Raw genomic sequence first — 21261 nt, 5'->3', positions numbered from 1 at the left:
CTTAGTTATGTAAAATAAGGGTTCAGTCCAACCTCTTCCCACGCACTTAAGTATGACTCAACAGAACTACACAGAATAGTAGAGGTATGCAAGTACTTACATATTTACAAGTACCAGATCATAATTATTACCTTGCACTACCTTGTCTAGGAATATATATTCACCAGAGACTGATATTGGTGAGTAATGGTGCAGAGCTACGCTGCTAGATACGTCTCCCAAGTGCTTACTCACATATGGGAAGAGTCAGCAGGGAATATAAAAATGTATCAGGAATTCACTTAAAACTTCTTGCTAAATTAATGAATATTCTTTTCCTTTTTTCTACTACATTCAAATCACATTAATCAAAATAAAACAGTTTAATTACCTTGAAGGAATGAGTGAATTCTGTCTCATTTTGGTAGCCCTCTAATGTAAACAGTTGGTTATGAACTTACCCAGCAGTGACATGCAAAACATTTGTTTTCCAGTGTCAGGCCCATGTTATGCTGCTGACGTACTGCCCAGTGCTTCCAAGAAGCTAATTGGAAATGCTGAAATAGTTTTAAGGCTCTCAGTGTTCATAGATCTTTAGAAAGAAGCCCTTCAAGCCTTTGTCTCAAAACAGATTGAGATACTGGGCAAACCTAAACTGCTTCTTCAGTATTCCCTCACCATGGTAATTTAGAACTCTGATGTATCAAGAAAGAAAACCCCTGGCAGTCTCAGGTGAGTGACCTGTAGCTAATTGCATCAGCAGTCACAGCCAGAGATAGATGCAAGCAACCCCATCATAAAAGTAATTCACCTCAGGGGCAAGCTGCTTCTTAGAACTTCCCCCCCTCTTGTAATTCTAGTGTTAAATTAGCTTATGAAGCGTAGTGCTTCATATCCCCTCCAAGTGTCATCATTATTTAATTTTTCACTAAACATGAAAGTGTGGAGTCCCTGCTAGACCAAACCTCATTTCACTTCTGACTTCTGCCATGTTGTGTCCCTGAGGAACACTTCCTGAAGGAAATGCACATTATTCTACATACACTTATCCATTGTGAATGATCAAGCCCAAGATCTTAGTGGCATTCATAATATACAGATCAGAGAAGTTACCAGCAGTAAGTACCAACGTGTATTTTAAATTATGTTTGTACAGAACCTTGCATAGCAGAATCCTGGCCTTCCGGGCCCATCAAAACATTACAGTCAGTTTCATGTTTATAGGTAAACATGTGCTCCTTGGTGAGAATCTTAGACCTGAAATAGCAGCTCTCAAAGAGATGGGTCGAGTTCTGAAACACTGCTGATCTACAAAAGTGCTCCCTCATGCCCACACGGTATCTCAGGAGTTTATGTACACTCAAAATACACCAAAATATTTGAGATGTCTGTACATTTCTTCTTATTATTTTACCTTTTCTGACTGCTTTGATTACAGTTTTCCCTCTATCTTTTAAGGACATCATCTTGCTTTTTATTTGTTGCGTTTACTTATTTCCTGTAGCTTACACTTCTCACTTTTCTTCCTTTCTTCAGCTAGTGCCAGCCTAGAGAATAGAGAGGACCACACATATGCCTAATATACCCATTCCTTGAATCTGATCCAAAAAAAAGAAATGTTGCCCCACCTTGCAATTAGGACTGATACATCTATTCTTATTCCATTCATTAACACTAAAAATTTGACTTCATTTGTTACGTATTGGCTTTACCAATACATCTTCACTTCTCATCCCTTTGGATAGCTCACTGAAAAACAAAACAATAACAACAAAGAAGACCCAATATTCTTCCCCATACTGCAGGACCTTTTAGGTCTGCACGGTATACAAAACCGAGGAGCAAGCATCAGCTCATCACAACCCTCCGGAAAGGCTCAGAGGCACAATGGCAGAATCACTGATGATTTTTTCCCCAGCACTCATGCACTCAAGGGACAAACTATTTTGACACAGCAGTTTAATAAATAATGAGGGAAAAAAAGACAGTAAAATAGAGAGGCCTCAACGAATAACACCTGTCCTAAATGCTGAAGTATTCAAAGCGAGAGAAATTACTGAGCAAAGAAACATAACATAAATGTAGCATTAACCAGGAAAAAAGGAAACAAGGAAAACGGAATCCAGTTTCACACAATAATTGCAGGCCACAATGATGATCTTCCTAGTAAGACTGGTGGAAAAGGCAAGGAACAAACAAGAAGTCATATAGCAAGAATTATTATTTGTTACTTGGAGACTTCCAAGTTTTGAGCTTACAGTACTCTGCACCCAGAGAAGATCTATCACCTGTTTGCACATAAAAATAGAGATACCACGAAAATCAAAACAAGATACATTTGAAGACTCACATTTTTCTGTGTCTTCACTTAGAAAAACAAGTAGTCCTCTCCCAGTGATGAGCAGTATATTTTCTCTTTATAAGCAAGACGGGTCACCGAGGCTCCCCAGCAACACAGCCACTTTGACGATCAGTGTTGCACTAACACACCACAGATTGATGTCAAAACGCACACCTGCAGCTCTGAATGTTCATGAATCAAAGGCACCATATGCTGGCTCTTATCTTCTCATATTCAAGTGACAGGACAAGATGATTCATCCTCTCCAGATACCGTTAACATTACTGTCAGAAAACAATGAACCACTATATCTTTCTCATTTAAATAACAACAACCAAAAAAAAACCTCTCCCCGCCCCACCTTTCTCTCTGTTCTGACTTCATACATAATCTCTCCATACTGTAAATATACCCGACCTAGAGTTGGGTTTCCTGTAAATGCTCCTCTATTACATTTGGCATAAATATAGACATTACGAAAGACTCTGACTTTTCACCTTACTCCTAGCTGACTCCCTCTTGGCTCAGCCTACCACTATAAAGCCGCCTCTCCCTCCCCATAAACATACTGCCAAGGAGGCACAAAACTGAATCTGGTTTTCCAGACATGAAAGCATGCATCCTTAGGTTCCTCAGTGTTTATGTGTTAAGTTTCTCTCTTCTTTTTGCCTTCTCTTTTCCTAGCCTGATTGCCTGAGCATTTACACATGAAACCATGCTTTGAAAGTAATTTTTTTAAATTTGAAGTAACTTCATGGAAACTTAGCCCCCAAGTTTTCAATTTGTGCTTAAGGTCTGTACTAAGATTCAAGGATCCTTCCAATAGGTCACTATTATCCACAGTTCATTAACACAAGCACAAATGAGACTGTCCAGCACAAAGCCATTTGTTCTGCAAGCTGCAAGTGACACTCATGAAGCGTGAGCAGGTACGTGCAAACTGCTCTGTTTCTAAATCAATAAACTAATTCCAAGAGCAAAGTGGCTTACAGAGCTACAGAGAAGCAAATTTTCTAACTGTAGCAACACAGATATTGTGACACTGTTTTGGGATTTTCATAGAATCACAGAATAGTTTGAGTTAGAATGGCCCTTTAAAGGTCACCTAGCCCAACTCCCTGCAATGAACAGGGATATCTTTCAACCCAAACCATTCCATGATCTACAGGTAGATCAGGTTGCTCAGAGCCTGGTCTAGCCTGACTTTGATTTTGGATTTTGTCTGTCAATGATAGCAGTAGTGGTTTGCTTTCTCTTCTGAACTAAGAAAGCAAAAAGACCGTTTGCTGAGGACAACCATATACCTGAGAAATCAACAGATTTGTCTCCTTTCCAAATGGAATTTTATGCTGGGTACTTTGGCCCTTATTCACTTGAGGTCAGAAGCTCAGCAGGTTCCAGTCACTCAGCTGTGAGTTGTTGCACCTGGAATTTTAAATTATTTATGAGTAACAGCAGCAAGCCTGTCACTGAAATCTGCATGAGAAAGCACTTAGGTCTGTACATTGCTCTGATACCAGTACTGTAGCTGTGTAACTCAACAGATACGCTTTAAAGTGTGTCGTTTTGCATCACACACAGATATTGCTTCACTTCAATCTTGAATTTCATGTACTAAATGTAGTACTCTCAGTTTTTATACAGGCTATGTACGAAGAATATAGAAATAACCATTACTGAATTAGTACTGAAGAGAACAACAGATCTAGAAAAATAGAATTCTATTTGAACACAACGTAAAAAACAGCACAAGACAATTATTTCCCCTTCTTTCATTAAAAAGGAAATCAGACTGCTTCATGTTAAGAGGAAGACAAAGAAATGTGCCAGGCCAAACACTACTTTCTTCAACTTTTATGATTCTATGTTTCAGTTCAGCACTTACATCAAATACATATTTTATTCAGTGTGCAATAAATAAGTAAATCTTGCAATGTGTCAAAATAACAGAGTAGGAAACTTGTGTTTTAATAAGATTAGCAGCAATGTATTCATTTTCAAAGATGATTACCAAGATGCTCCTCAAATCCTCTATATGATTAAAAGCTAAGTATTCTTAAAAGGTATTCACAGCACCCATCACAATGTCACAATATCCTTGAACAAGTTTCCCTCATGAGGTATGAGGACACAAAGTATTCTATTTTTATTGTTAACAGAATGTTTCTAGAACAATGAAGAAAATGTTTCAATTATAATAATTGTGACAGGGTTCACAGCTATGAAACCGAGTCTTATGATGCCAGACAGCATGAGAAGACAGACAGAAAGAACATTCCTTCCCTAAAGGCAACTCAAGGGCACAAAACACATGAGCAGAAGGCAAACCTTTCCACCATATCACAGATATAGAACATAGAGAGAGGAAAGACAGCAAGAAAAAAAATGATTTACAGCCTAGCAGACATTAGAAACTTAAATCCAGAGCTGTAATTCAGGAGGCCCTTTTCAGCTACCGCATCCTTCTGGCGCTGCAATCACAACCAATGTCTCCTCTCCTGTTTAAAAAGCTCTTTGAGGACTTCAAGTTCTGACAGCCACGATGACATGGCAAAGCAGCATCACAGCATTTTGCACCGAGACCCCATCAAAATACAACAAGGTATTCTGCCACACACAGTAGACTATTTCAGTAGACTTCCTCAGCACGCATTATGCTAACCATTAGGCTCAGGCTTATCACAAGGCAGAACAGCAACCACAGTACGATCCCCGGCCTGCCTTTTATAAACGGCTCCAGCGTTAAATTATGAGCTTGTGATTAGCATAGTCACACAGGATGTGGGAAACCAGCCATCGTTTCGGAAGGTACCAAGGGGAAAGATCAGTCTAGGAGGTGATCACAGGATAACCGTGAGTCACCAACGTGATTTGGCAGGGGAAAAAAAAAAAAAGAAAGACGTACGTTGAGTCACAAGGGGATATTCCCAGTCAAGGCAGGGAAGAACTGATGTCACCACACAACCCACAAGCACAACTGCTTGCTGGATGCAAGGTTCAGGGCTGCTCAGCCCCGTGTAGCAGTGTGAACTTTTTACTAGAAGAGATGCCAGGATGATGAAAGCAATGGGAGCTCATTATACAGGGATAAGACAAAAACCCGTGACACGTCAAACTTAAGAAAAGCAAGGTTAAAAGACAGTGTTGGAAGAGAAGAAAATATACACTGTCCAGATATAAATCTAAGATGAATGTCAGAGTGTTTCTAAATAGGAAAAGAGCAAGGGTCAGGAAGAACCAGAGGAGAACAGAAAACCTTGCTGCCTTCCAGACAAAAGACAGGAGTGTGATCACTATTTCATCTCTCGATAGCACACATGGGGCAAGGCAGGACAGAGGAGGGCCAGACCAGCTTTTGACTTAATCTGTTCACCTACTGACACCTGACCCTGACAGAATCTCCAGCAACAGCCATCACAAGCTTGCAACATCATACGGTTGATCCAGCTAATAAGGGTGCCTCTATCTTTGTAGAAGATTGAAGAAAGAAGATTGAAGAAAGACTTTCAGAAAACAACTCCTTTGGATAAATTCCTTCTTTCTTACCCCGAACAGTAACTCCATCTAACGTGCTTCTATCAGACCTTAGTTCACTCGCAGCACTCTCAAGAAACAACAGCTTATAATACTCAAAGGGAAGTCAAGAATTCAAAATACTTTCTCAAGTACAAATGATATACTAGAATCAAGAAGCTCTGTCACTTAACACTTTCATGAATTATTTATCAGAGAAAACAATGGGTCTTTTATCAAATATAGTATCTTGCTTAAAACAGCTCTCATTGAAATCTGTAATAGGTCAGTCTGCAAGCAATATTACACTGAGGTTTAGCTGTTTTATAACTTTTTTTCTTCTTTAACCGGAAACCTAGCAATTCTAAGTCAGTGCTTATGGTTAATGAGAATGTTGCAGCTGGAGCTTTCCCTCCTGAACAGCTGCTGATGACCTGTGTGCACAGAACCAGTCCCATCTTTATGTCAGCACTGCCCAGCTGTGGTCCCAAATATTTAACAAGTGATATTCTAAAACTTACAATAATTCTGAATGGTCAAACCTGCCATTACTATGTTAATGTTACAGTTGTAAGAGTCTTCTTTTGGTACATCCTATAAGCTTAATGCACTGCTATGTGGAAGTATTTATTAATAAATCCATTCCATGTGTGAGGTTTAAACACCTGTGAAATTTAACGCTAACATCAAAAACAAAATATTGCTATGACAAGAAAGAAAAAACATTTCCCCACTTTTTACCTTGAAGCATGGCATATTCACTCAAACAGAAAAAAACTGAAACCACAGCACTGCCCCCCTCCCAAACCACAGGCTTCTTAGCATCTGCTAAGGGTGTTTGAAAACATACTCTAACAGCACTACTTAACATGAGAAACATACAAAGACTGCAAAGTGGAAAGCGATTTCTATCGTAACTGGTTTCTGTTTGTGTGTTTGTTTTTAAACCAAGCTGCACGCAAACATTTCCTCTGTTTGGACACATCAGAGTTCACTTAAATTCACCCCCAAATTCAATTAGTAATGGACACAAGTTTCCCCTTACTTTGCCAATTACATCATATGGATAGTCCATAAACACTGTCATGCCACCACACATTAGTTATCTGCTGCAGGGGAGGAGTGTTGCAGATAATTTCATGCACGTTCTCTCAGGTGCCACACGGCGAAGAAATACAGGCAGCCAATGATGGAGGCAGCCACTTCACACTAAGTAGGACTGGGATGCATATGGGCTGGCACAAGAATGGTGTCACACACTCACGACTCAGCAGAAACAAGGGCACACAATCATTTTGGTATCAATTATTATTTTAGTCACTTAAAGTCCTAACACTCCTGCCATGCCAGCAGCTTGCTCAGCGTTTGCTCACCCTCTGGATGCTGCAACTTGCCCACAGTCAGGATGCACCACTCTGCACAACTGAGACAGCTTCATCATGCTTCCCTTCCCACCATGCATGCCCGTTCTTACACTGTAAGCATAGTACTGCAAGAGTCTTATCCTTTATAACAGAGGCTGAAGTAAGAGAATATAATTGTATTTTTTAATTTTATCTAATGATAGCTTACAGGAACTTGAATGATACTACACTATTTAAATTTGGGTTTCTTTGTAGAGTCAGACCATTAAATCATAGATCATCCCTGTAAAAATTAGTGGCAATTTCAGTTACAATAAAGATAAAAATCTGTTCAAATACCTTTCAAGCACAGGGATTCCAGTAATAAACAATTAAGAATAAGGCCAGGTTGGATGAGATGCTGGGCAATCTGGTCTAGTACTTGATCTAGTGGGTGGCAGCCTTATCTGTGGGAGAGGGATTAGAATGTGATGATCCTTGAGGTACCTTCCAAGCCATTCTATAATGCTATGAACTGAAGAAATCTTTGAAACATTGGGTACACTTAAAATGTCTAAAAGAGTAAATGACAGCCAACTGACTCAACTGACACTACAAGAGAAATTTTTATATACAGAATGCAATTATACACTGGAATTGAGTCAACATGCTCAAGTGCCTCTCTCAGTCAATAAAAGAAATCATCACAAGATGATTGAATACCACAAAAAGACATATACAGAATAAACTATCTGTTATGTATTTAAAAACCAGTGTGAAAACAAACACTGTCATAAGGCCTTGTTGCATATATACAGCACATTCAGTGCGATACATGAGATTAGACTTACCATAAAATCATTTGGCTGTGCTCAGCTGAGTGGTCTTTTCTCAGGCAAGCAAACCCACACAAGATTACAATGTGATTTTGCACCAGGAATACACTGCAAAACTGGCTTTCATGCTTATGTGCGCCGATAATCTTTGCTGTGTGATTACAAAATTACTTAGTTGCTCTCTTGCCAAAGCTCTGGTTATTCTTCCCAGGTTAGACAATCAGCTGATTGTGAAATACCTTTAATCGTTTGGCCATCTTCAAATGTAATACTGTGCCAAGGTTTTATCTGCATGTTAATCTTTTATTCATTTACTAAAGTGGACAGAAAAAATGTGATCTTACACTTCACAAGTAATTAAAGCCTGAAAAACAGATTCCTAAAGCATAAGTTCCATAGATACAGAAGTTCCTAAAATCTACTCCACAGGCACTACTTACTATTTACCATTTGCCTTTTTTTCCCCTCCCATATACACATTGTCAGTTTACAAATCTTCATTGTATAATAAAATTACCTAAGATTTTGGAATACATGTAAAATAGAATTAAAATACTTCAGATTACTTGCAATCTGCTATGATTTTTTTCCAAAGTATTAAAGTCTTACTGAAACTAAGCACTATTAGAAGCATTAAAACTGTGAGCTAATTATACATGCCATTCAAAGCATATCAGGAAAGCTGTATTTCTGATGACTTTATTGCTGATAGTATTGTTATTAGAACATTACTAATCATAAAACATAACTACTGTTACATTCAGTTCAGATGCTGGCTCTGCAGAAAAGTTTCATTAAGCACATTTATAACCTTACTCACAAGAGGTTTTTCAGATCCTAAACAATAACACAGTTAATAAAAATGAATATACAAAACATAGCACTTAACTCCATACAGCATAAAACTAAAGGCAACTATCATCATATGATGAAACTGTTTTGATACATGATGCACTACACAGAGTAACCACTGTTCAACAATGCAAAGACCTGAACCAGAAGGGTTCACGTGGTGCCAATGATAAGATCTGAAGAATACTAAGTTCCTCAATAAGTTCTTGTGAACTTTTGGAGTACCATACCAACAGGCTAAATTTGTTCATTTCCTGCTAGATTCAAATCAAGTCTTGCTACATGTGAGATTGGTTCGTGTTTTCCAAAAAACACCTTTTTAAACCAACTACTACTATGAGTAGTAAGGGAATATCAAAATGGTGAGTAAAAGGAAAAAAAAGCACCACAGGACTGGTGAAGCTTTAAATGCCAATTAGAATGCAAATAAGGACTTCCTCTCGCAGACACATGCATCTATGTTTCTTGTTATTATGAACCTAATGGCAATACTATGGAATTAAATCAGTACAAAAGAGAAGCCAAGATAAAGCTCACTGACTATAATAAACAGTCCAAAACAATATAATTATTAAACTTACTGTCACTCCTGCTGCCACCCCCCTTTCTTGCAAATGACATACACAAGCAATAAGAACCACTCTAATACCAACATCCTGTTCCTAACAAGTGTGTTTCCTCAGGCCATATGAAGTCCCAATGGATTCATCACCACTTTCCCAAGATTCAGGTGCCCCATCTTGTGACAAGTGACTTAGTACCTACAGCTGGACAACAACTGGGCATCCAGAAAAGGAGTGCAGGATGGGGACTGTGCACAGGTTACCAATTCTGAAAGGTCACTGGGAAAGAAAGCATCACAGTCCAGAACACTTTCACTGGTAGGTAGTGTCAGGTTCTCCCTGCGTTATGCTCAGATGTAAGCCCATCTGAATGCCATTTCTAGGCTTAAGAAGTGGGTGATTGGGAATAGTCAGCGCGGATCTAGCAAAATTATATCATGCCTGACCACTATAATTTCTCTCTATGATAAAATCACAGGATTTGAGGAAAGGAGTGGTGTCACCTAGCTTGCTTTCAGCAAGACTGTCAACACCATCTGTCTCCTCAGCATATTCATATCTAAGCTGATCTAGGTTGCAGTTTAGATGGACTGACGACTAGGCGATATGAAAAAATCTATTATTAGGTTCAACTAGTAGTCATCAACAGTTCACACTCTATGCATAATCTGGTTACAAGCAGATAGGGCTTCCTGACCCATCTTTAATATATTTAGCAGCAACCCAGCAGAGGGTAAAGAACACATCCTCAGCAAGTCTGGGGAAAATATGTACTTAGGGGTGCAGCTGATGCACTGAAGGACAGGGCTGCCTTTCAGAATGGCTTAGGCTTGAGCAAGGGGCTGAGAACTCACTTGCTGCTGAGCAGCTCTGTCAAAAAGCGTCCAGGAATCCTGGAAGACAGAAAGTGAGACATGAGTGAGCAGCCCAGTTGGCAGCAATGGGGGCTTCACGCAGCATCCACTATTCTTGTACCTGGAGTAGTGTGTCTGCTTCCAAAGGCCCAACCTGAGGCATCAGCCAACTGAAGCAAGGTCAGTGAAAGGCCATAAGGACAAGTCCTATGAGGAAAGGCTGAAGCCACAGGGATTGTTCAGCTTGGAGAAGGTTTTGAAGCACTTAATAGCAACTTTCCAATATCCAGGAGTAGATTATTGAAAAGGTAGAGCCCAGATTTTTACTGAGGTGCATAGTGGAGAACAGTATAAGCCATAGCCAGGTAGATATTTACTACATGTTTATCAGATAAAATGAAAAAAAAAAAAAAAAAATCACTGTGAGAATGATCAAGCGTTGGAGGAGATGGCCATGAAAAACACAGTGGAATCTCTGTCCTTGGAGCTTTCCATGCCCAAGCTCAACATGACCCTCAGTAACCTGACTTGATCTTGTACGTGACCCTGCTTCAGGCAGGAAGGTGGGCCAAGATCGCATGAGGTCCCTTCTAAAATGAACTGTCATATGAATCAATGCTGGAATTATGTAAACATGCTATAAACAGCATGCACATTTATGCACAACACATCCAAGCAGACAAGAGAAATTTCAAGCATCCACAATAGATGCAGTACAAACAATCCACATACAAGCAGTATAATTCAAAAATCTTCACTGTTCTGAGTTTTATCCACTTACACAAATGACAAAAACTGCCCATGCATGTATTTATTTAACTGGAATAAGTCCTTCAAAACCTCTGTAATGCTTCTTGGTTCGCTGCGTCAGTAAAACTGAACACAATTAACTCAAAAAAAGCACTTGGCAGATCTGCAGTTTTAAAAGGAAAAAAAAAAGCAAAAATCAAAATCTAATTATAAAGAAGAGACTACAGGTACAGTATATGCTTCATGGCAGCTACAAAAGTCCTTTATGGTACAGTGAAAAATGCAGTTAAGAACTCTTAATATGCTCATACTCAGCATGGCACCAGATAACTGCATTAAGGCAAAGAGCATACTTTTGTTGTTGCTGTATTTTGTTGTACTCTATTTGTGGAAGGCGTCTATCAGCCTTCCCACTAAAGCTTATTAGTAGGACAAAATATTACTCACAAAGAGATGAAATTTACAAGCTGTTAACAATAAAAGGCCAATTACAAGTAATGAAGAGTATTTCTCAACCCTCCGCACACTTTCCAGGGGTACACAGAATTATTACTTGTGGCTACAGCCTTTATTTAGAACCAATTTCTCACCATACTAAAGAATGTTGTGGGATTCAGTAGTTAGAATTTTTTTTTTAAATAAGTATTATAATATCTCCACATAAAAAGCTTTTTTTCAACCACAAAATGGGGAGAAAGGAACATTTCACAATCCACTCATCCACTCTAGTATTCAGCCAAAATTTCAGACAAACTTTTCTATATCAACAATCCTGCATTCAGTTGAAAAGCACCTATTAAAAGCACCTTTTAAAAAAACCAACAATAACTACAACAACTTTCCCATGTGATCCTATTGCAGGCTCTTTTTCATTGGATGAGAAAGATTTTCTGAAGAACAAAACAAAGCCAAATTACTGCTTGCCCTCCAGGCAAACAGTGCTGATTCAGACTATGCTGATGAAAGCTATGTAGAATCTTATACTTACCTCTTCTCCAGAAACAAGTCAAGGCAAAGTAATAGCACAGGTAAAAGATGACAAAAAACAAGCCAGGGAGTTAATGTTTTTACAGATTACACACTTTGTCTAACAAGACGACCCTTGATACACTTAATTTCTATCATCGGGGGAGAGAGTCCAAGAGTAAAAGGCACAACAAGAGCCAAAGTAAATGATAAGTGTGTTTCCCTCCAAGTCTGTTCCAACTACTTCAGCAAATATTGCAGGCCAAGAAATAATCACAAATAAAGCATCACTGTTCTCTTTTTGCTTTCAGAAAAATAAAAGGACAGTTCACACCCATGCTGACTTCAAAAATGTGAAGAAGTTCTGCCCATCTTCAATATTACCGTTTTTTCTCATTTATAGAGTGTTTCATATACCTATAACAATCAAGAGACTGTTTCCACAATAGTTCAGCATCTTTTGGTCTGCCTTTTGGTCATGGCTGTGGACTTAACTTTGATCCCAGAAGCTGATGAGTCTCTTCTTAGACTGGCTAAGTCTAGGTTATGCAGGGAATTTGTCACAAACTCCAGGAGAACTTTCTGGGAGTGGGTGCCATGGAAAGCCACCCAAAATTCTAAATAAACTAGTCAGAAGAAAATGAAAGTGAATCAGAGGTATATGGATGACATTCATCTTTACGTGCAGATTTTGAGGCTGGAGTACAATAGTGGCTGTCAAAAAAGATACATATACATACATACATATATATATATATACACACACACACACACACATATATACATATATATATATATATACACATACACACATATATATACATATATGTGTGTGTGTGTGTGTGTGTGTGTGTGTATATATATATATATATGTATGTATGTATGTATGTATAGACTGTATGACACTAACCCAGGCTATACAAAGGCTGAGAAATGAATGAGATTGGTTAGTTGTAGCAGACAAGAGGAAGGGGACACTGATAGATAGGCAATGAAGAAAATTTGAGGATAAAGATCACTTCCACTACTCAGTCAGCAATAACCAATCTAAATTTATACTTCAGCAATGTGCCTGGAATATCAGGTGCCAACGTAGGCCAAGACAATAGTTAATAATTTACATCTGGCTAGGTAAGAGCAATTGCTGTTATAGATGTCAACCTTCCTACATGGTGACAGCAATTTGAACTTAAATTACTTCAAAATATCATAGGAAGATGAAAATAAAGACACCACCTTACATTAGTACAGGAAATCTTATCTAACAAAGAAAACAAAGCACACTAATACTAAGTAGAAGGCATAGAACAACTTCAGGCTGAAGTTATTACACTGGAAACTATGATTTTACTGTGATGCTTTTACCAGTAAAACATTTTATGTCCCAAGATGAACTTACCTCCATGCTGCTTCCTACCACCATACTGCACATAGGCAACACTGTTTCCAGGAAGGGCTGACAGTAAATCTCTAGTCAACAGGAGCAACTACACACTGTCCTCTGAAAGACGTCTGGATATAAAGCAATGCCTTCTAATCTGAAAAAGCCCTAACTTTTATGGTCCAATTTAGAATTGAAGAAGTTGGCTGGGCACTATGTAACAGATGTTTTTCAGGACTTTTTAAATCTTTGGAACACATATATTTTCAAGTAAGATGGCAGGGTGCTGTTGCAACATACAAGCCCTTAATCTGACCTAGTCCACTGCAAATAGGCATTATTTTTCATGGTCTTGTCTCTATTCACAAAACCATGATCAAGAAAACAAACTGGAAAATGTAGCCAAGTGCCAAGAACATATTTGTTTTTCTGACAACAAGTTCTCTCTCCTTTATTCTTAAAGAAATGCTTCCAGACAGTCAAGGATTAAAAGCAAACATTAAGACTAAGTACAAAGGTTAGAAACGATACATAGGCAGAACTTAAAAGAACATAACAGCTTTATGTGAATCTATTAATACTGATCTTTCCCACTGCAAGACTTTTTTTTTTTTCAAGTTACAGAATTCCAAAGACAGCTATAACTCGTCCAGCTGCATTGCACTACCTGAATTCTGACTTCTAAAAAAGAACACTAAGAACAAAAACATCTTCACATGTGACACAAAGATTTCAACACTAAGCAGAAGCTGAAGATAATGCACTAGGTAAAGATATTAAAACACATATACTCTACAACTCCAAATTAATTTTAGGAATATCTGTTGCTGTGTATTTGCTTTGTTTTCCTCTCACTTTCAAAACATAATAGTTAGATGCTAGATTCTCTCAGCTGTTAATGTTTCCAATCTGTAGTAGAAAGGATTGAAGTTCAGCATTTCCAGATGCTTACGCTTCCCTGAAATGTTTAAGAAATGACACATTAAGGATTAAAACAATACACTAAGAAATTTTGCAAATGTTGGAACAAAATTTAAAAGAAAGAGTCTTTCTTTCAATGCACAAAGCAAACTTATTACAGCTGATACATTGATTGGGGACAGTTGAAAAAAAAAAACAGAAAGAGCACTATTGCTCCTTCAGTGCAGTCCTAGTGTACTTCAGAGAGGGAAAGACTGATTTGAGCAATCTTTTCAGATTTATTACTTTACTTGCTTCTCCCCTTTGGAAGACTTCACTAAAATTTAGGGGAAAAAAAAATCGATGGTGAAATAAAGGTATAGAAAACTAACTTCTACCGAGTTATTTCAAAATCATTTCAGAACAGAAGAAAGAAAATAGCTGGAAATTTCCACGTTATTTCTTGTTTTTCTCTCACTTGCCCTTTGTGTGGGCTTTCCTGGGACTTGTCCAAGATTTATAGCTATTCCAAGCAGCAGAGCTGGGATCTCACTTCAACTGATGCAAGAAGCCTCAAAAAAACATTTCTGCTTTATTAACCAAAAATTTCTTCCGTTATTTTTAAATGAGCATTTCAAGAAGCATAAAATTTTATACTTTATTATCTGAATATGAGAAACACAGAATGTTTAAATCCAAATACTACGGTCTAGAACGGTTTAAGTTACTTAGAAATGCTTTAGCCACAAATAATTATTCTCAGTAGACTATGAATCTTTTAAAGCAAACAGCAGAAGGTTGTATTCCTTCTGATTCCTGAAGAAAAGTTAAACTCATTATGATCAACTCCTCTCAGAACGGACAGTCCCTGCAAACCTCTCAAAGAAGATGGGGTGTAGTTAGCGAAGATGAGAGTTACTGCTATTTTCTGGAATTCAAGGGTAAAAAAGAACAAACAAAACACAACTCCGAAAACAGCTGGGAGAGCAAGAAAACATGAGTACAATTTGTTCTTCAGAAAAGCTAATGAAATTGCTATGCATTATCTATGTAACAGACATGAGAATTGTTCACTACGCAAAAGCCCACACGTGGGTTCAACAGGGATTATGCTCGCTATTTGAATGGTGATTAGATGGCTGGACTGAGGAATTGTTTTGTGTGTTCTAGTACATGAAAATAACCAGAGAAATAAACAGAGAAAAAAGGAATGATGTGTATGAGACAACTAAGTTAAAAAAAAAAAAATACCAAAAAACCAACTAAAACGGTGTGACAGACCCTTTACTTAGAGTCACTGAGTACAGAAGATCAGACACTATCATTGTCTCACTGTGGGAGGGATGCCAACAAAGTTTCATGAATCCCTTTCAACCACAGCTAATCCTACAGTGCTTAGTATAATTAAGAACATCTTGTCTAAATTCTTGGGTGGGCGAAACCCCTGGAGAACTAGATTTCTTTCCTGCCATTTTAATTTACTGCCTGATAAGGATCCCTATATTGGGATCAAAGCATTCACTTGATCCTTAGGGAAGGACAATCTTCCTGTGGAGCAATTAGTACAAGACCCAGAACCATGACCAAAGGGTACAGTAATACAGTTATAATGCAAACTCTGCTGAAGCCAGCGACTGCCTTGGGCATCAGGAGCAACTGGATTAGTCTCTCAGAGACTAACTTGATTATTTTACACTCAATATCTGATTAGATTCAAATTAAGCAGTTTACGCAGAAGGCTGGGTGCCCCTGAAAATGGCTATTAATAGAAGTAATAAGCAAATACAGTACTGGATTCCAGAGTTATCTGTCTGAAACTCCAGATATTTGAGCAGTGAAGCACTAGAGCACATATCCTTTTTCTGATCCTTCTTCCGTTGGTTGTTACTTCTACTTTATACATTATAAATAAATAAATAAATAAATTCAGGCTTCAAAAAATGATGGTGTCCTGCTGGCTTTTTGTTTTGTTGGGTTTTTTTTTTGGCAGCACCTAGCAAATCTGGAGCACTGAATCAGCTTTTACACTTGCCACCTTCATCAGAGTACTTTAAAGAAAGCAAGGAAACTCCTGTTTCATACAGTGCTATCAATTGGCTGTATCAAAACTGCATCTAAACATTCTTGACCTACTGCTGCCAGCAGTGCATAGGTAACATCACCACGGGATTTGGCACCTCACCGGAAAACTGTGCTATCCTTTAATCTGTGATAGACTTTACACTTTAAACCTCTATGCAAGATTGGAGTCTTGGATTGCAAACGTTCTAGACTCCTCCCTTGTCAAATACAGGCTGTCAGCGCCTATGGCAAGGAACACTAGGTTTCACCCACATAAATCCTGACTATGTATTGCTGACTATTTGAATTGCTTGTATTCATCAAGATTAACTCAGTTTAGTTTTGGTAAGTGAAAATTTGAATCAAACTGCTCAACTTTCTGATATACAGGCACTTCTCTATTTCAAATCACTGCCTTCTGGCAGGGAAGAAGTTAACAGAAAATGGGCAGTGTATCATTTGAACACTTACAACTTTTGCTATTCATGCTACAAGTAAGTATGAGATGTGGGTTCCAGTTTAATCTGTATTCTCTCAACAGTTTATAATGAAAGTGTTTCTTTAGTCATAACAATCATGTAGCAGAAAAATTAGAGCCTAAACTATAATGATATGTTCTATTTGATGGAATAAATAACTGAAGTGGCTATTTCAATCTTATGCATAATTTATATGGAGTACTGAATAAAAACATCACAAAAAGAACAAAGGGGAAATTTGTGCATATGCAGCAATACTGAGACTCAAGCATCAATTTTCCACATTCTGTGTTTCTCCCAGCAGTGCTCACAGAGCTCAATGGCATTCCCCTAGGCCAAGCTGCTTTTCTGCCTATCACTATTCCATGTATGCTCATTTCTAATCTAGTGTCCCGCTAACACTCATCTTCTCAAACTCTCAGAGCTAGAAAGCAGTGGAAGCTGGAAAGCAGCAGAAGCATGTCCCAGTTCTGCTATTGATTTGTGAGGTGATCAGTGATAAGCCCTGGTTGCTGCCATGCCTTGAAAGCAGACACTGTTCTTCTCTGTATGTGCAGGATATCTTGAGTCTGGTATTGTTGTACTTCTGATAGGCTGAGGATGGAAGGCCTCAGCTGACCAGAAATCTGGATGTTGTATGAGAACAAGTTAATGAAGAATAAAGCCCAATGCAAGAACAAGATTGTCAATAAAATTTTCACGAATGCACAAAATTAAGTTCCTAAAAAACATGAAATAATTCTTAAGTTCCTAAAATTCCTATTATAAAGGTCTGTGGTGGACCAAAGTTTATCACTATGATAATGACCAGACACGTTACAAATACCCACTATCTTACTCATAGTTATTATCATTACAGAACTGGGACTTGGAAAGTACCTTTTTTTGTTGTTAATGTACAATACAGTTTTAAAATAGTGTAAATGCTCAAGTTCTGCTTTTAATTGTCTAGTTAGTATAAACCCAGTAAAGATAACATAACTTCGAATTTATCCTCTGCTCAGTGAGAACGAACTTGAATTCATTGCATTACAATGCACTGTAAGAGCATAACACTACTTTTTATTGTTGTTTGTTATAAATACCAAGCTTTATCTAAAATGGATAATTTCATAGCCCAATGCGTGAACATTCTTCAGTAAGTTACTATTCATTAATATAACTCCTATGCACTGGATTTTACTAACCAGAAATTGACTTTCAACTATCCCATTTGATCTATAACAGTTATAATACTGCTTACTTCCTCAGTACCTCCCTATTTTCTTACTAGAAGTTTAAATGGGTTCAAACCTACCACAGAAAGACAAAGGTTTGTCCAACACAAAGGCAACTCTTCACCTTAGGGACTTTTGGAGCCACAAATGCCTGGTCAGAGGTCCCTGTGAGCCTTTCCCTAGCATGGCCTTCCCCTGGCATCTGCTCTTGCGTGTTCCAGCAGGTCGATGTATATCCTGCTGTAGTGTTTTTTTAATAATTCACAATGCATATAGGCAGAGCCAATGTAAAAAAATCCATGATGCTCAAGAGCTTTGATAGGCTCATACCAGTCATCATCGACTGCTCCAAGACCATCAAAGTCTATTTCCTGCTCAGCTGCCAGCAGTAATTAACAAACCATTAACACAAACCTTAAGACAGCTCTCCTGCTCTGTTATTATTCACCATGAATGACAGCGAGCACTTTGTCATCCTTCCAGCCAACAGTTTAGACACCATCACCTCACAATTTCCAGTTTAAGTCTATATGCCTGGGAACTAGCAAGGCTCCCATTGCGTATTAGGAGAATGTCTTAGGAAAGGTTGGATACTAGGAAAAATTTCTTCTCATAAAGAGCGATGAGGCAGTGGCACAGGCTGCCCAGGGAGGGAGGGAAGTCACCATCCCTGGAGGTGTTGAAGCACTGTGTGGATGCGGCCCTGAAGGACGTGGTCAGTGGGCATGGTAGAGGTGGCCGAGGTCTTTTCCAACCTGAATCATTCTACGATTCCACAGACACAGCCTTATACTTCGCAATGTCAGCATTTTAAAAACAACTACCAGACACAACAAAAACAAAAAAGTGTTATATACACCCACTCAAGACCCAGTTCTGATCCAAACAAGAAGGGGGAAAATATCAGTTCCTCAACAAGAATGCTTCCAGCATTTTCAAATGCTGTAATTTCATCATACCCTTTCATCGCTTCCTCGTTCTTTTGTACAAAACCAACCGCATTCCGAATGCAGCCCCAGTACTCTGAGGGATCAATGTGATGCTCACAAGAAATACTGCCGTGAATAACCTATTCCAAACTACAAAGACAAGCGTTTACATTCCTACCAGGATAAACCACGGAGCGATTTTCCACGAGTCCCCACATACACGCTAAAAGAACAAAACACCCAAAACCGCAGTCTGGTAACCCAGCAGCCGGCAGCACCACAAACACGCTGATAACACTTACTCTAAACACTGCCAAACCCTATGTAGAAATCGCACGGCCCCAGCACACCAAGGGTATGGCAGCCTAAAAAAAATATACATATATATATTTAAAAGACACCGGGGCAGAAGGGCGAGAGACGTGAGCACCGGTCCGACGGCCAGCACCTGCCCGGCTCCTTAGCCCGGCGCCTGCCGCGCAGCTCGGCTTTGAGGGGTTAACATTAAAAAGCAGAAGTTCGCTCTCAAGCTGCAAAACTCCGGGCACGGCCGCGATGTGAAACCGGAAGCCCACGGAGCAGAGCGAGGGCCTCCCGCTGCCGGCTGGGACGCGTTCCCCCCTCCCCGGGGTGGTTGTGTAACGCACGGCCCCCGCCTGGGGAGCAACCCCGCGCCCCGCCCGGCGGCCATCCCAGCGTACCTGTCCCGCGGGCGGGCAGCGGGCAGCCCGGAGCCACCTGCTGTGCCGGAGCCACCTGCGCTGCGCTACACCTCCGGTGTCCCGCGGCACCGCCCGCCCCTCCTGTGCTCAGCCGGCTCGCGGTGAACAGCAGCAAGTCACAACGCTGCTCACCCCGCCCCGGGGGAGCCGCTCGGTCCGCTCCCCGCAGCGCACCACCTCCCGCAACTCCCCGCCGGAAGGAAAAGCAATAATAAACCTAAGCGAAGCAGTAAACGGCAACGCACCGGCGTCTCCTTCTGGCTTAAGGCGCTCCGGGGGCTGCGCGCTGCATCCGCCGTGGGCAGGGGCAGCTGGGGTGCAGGCAGCCCCTCTCTCCTGGCGGCAGGGGGAAGGCTGGCCGCCGAGAGAGGCGATCCGCGCCGCGCTCCGCAGCGTGCGGCTCCCTTCCTCCGTCCGAAGCGGCTCCTCCCGCTCGCTGCTCCGGGGTCGTGCCTGCGGGTCACTGTCTCGCCGCCTCCTTGCCCCGCGCCCTCCCTTTCCTCCCTCGCGCAGCGCGGTGCTCCGGCCGCGGCCCCCGCTACCTGTGCCGGAGGTGCGTCCCGGCGGCTGCAGCGCCGCTCCCCGCCGCGCACGGCAGTCTCCGACCAGGAAGAGGCAGCGGGAGGGGGCACCGCCGTGCCCCGCAGCTCGCTCCGCCGGGAGGAGCCGGGGCGGATGAGCCCCTTCAGCCCCGCGGGGAGGCACGGACTTGCTCCTAGGGCTCCGACTTTCCCCGGGGTGTGTGAGTTCCTGCCTCAGGCTGCGGGGAGGCTAATAGCGGCCGCCTGCCCGCTTGCTGCCCTTTGCTATGTGACAGCCCTGGGTACCCCTCACTCAAGGCAGTTGGCCTCATGGAGAAAAATCAAAGTCGTGTGCCAGTAAATGTAACTCTGTGCTGTGCCTGGTCAGACAGAGGCCGTTGGCGTAACTTTCTGCCTCACCAGGCCTCACCTCCCCGTGATAAAACCTGCCTGGCCCGTGGCTTGGTGTCACAGTCGAACTTAACGCATGGTTGTGGGGAGAAGTCTGAAAGCACGAACCCTCAGGGTGCTCTGTATCCTAGAACGAAGAGAAACTGCCCTTTTAATTTCACCTGAATTTGGGAGGGAAGTTCACGTCAATGAGTGCCTCGAACAAGTCATGTTTGTTTCCATCCTGTGCAAGTGGTAAATACATATATTTTTTTCATATTACACATTACTTCTGCAAAAATAGGAAGTAAATTTATGCATAGGGCTTTTTTTTCCCTTTTAATTTTTTTATTTTTATTTTTATTTTTTTAATCAAGTCTTTGTTTGGGGGGGGCTCATTGTGATTTCTCTATTTATCTATTGCACCTGTCAAGTGCATCATGTTTAAGCCTCAGCAGATTAACAGTTATTATGTCAACTACCCACTAATTCATACAAAGTATGTAAATCTTTTTTGGCTTGCTTCTCATCTATGAAGATGGAGGAGGTTTTAGACAATATTTTTGGCCACTTTATAAACTGTAGGCTCTAACAGATGAGCAGTCATTTAGATAAATATTTTCACTGTATGAAGAGAACTTCCTACAAGCAATGCCTCACAGTA

The 21261-nt window shown here is 40.4% G+C and overlaps 1 protein-coding gene across 9 annotated transcripts in view; it reads right to left on the bottom strand.

Moving 5' to 3' along the window:
* MBP (myelin basic protein) overlaps positions 1 to 20341 on the bottom strand; it is a 106382-nt gene extending 86041 nt beyond the window's left edge. For 2 of the 9 annotated variants that reach the window (XM_085220661.1, XM_085220669.1), the window contains exon 1: positions 19932 to 20072. The gene's annotated coding sequence lies outside the window, so the exon portion shown is untranslated. Of the gene's footprint in view, positions 1 to 2329; positions 2592 to 13396; positions 13443 to 19142; positions 19219 to 19266; positions 19577 to 19665; positions 19814 to 19931; positions 20073 to 20228 lie in introns of those variants that run through there. The other 7 variants (XM_085220664.1, XM_085220666.1, XM_085220662.1 and 4 more) reach the window with 7 other exon arrangements.
* Between the last annotated feature and the right edge of the window lie 920 nt (positions 20342 to 21261).

This window comes from Meleagris gallopavo, chromosome 3 (genome assembly GCF_905368555.1).
Source record: "Meleagris gallopavo chromosome 3, MGAL_WU_HG_1.1, whole genome shotgun sequence".
Taxonomy (NCBI): domain Eukaryota; kingdom Metazoa; phylum Chordata; class Aves; order Galliformes; family Phasianidae; genus Meleagris; species Meleagris gallopavo.
The sequence above is the reverse complement of the archived record's forward strand: the minus strand, read 5'-3'. Positions and strand labels throughout refer to the sequence as shown.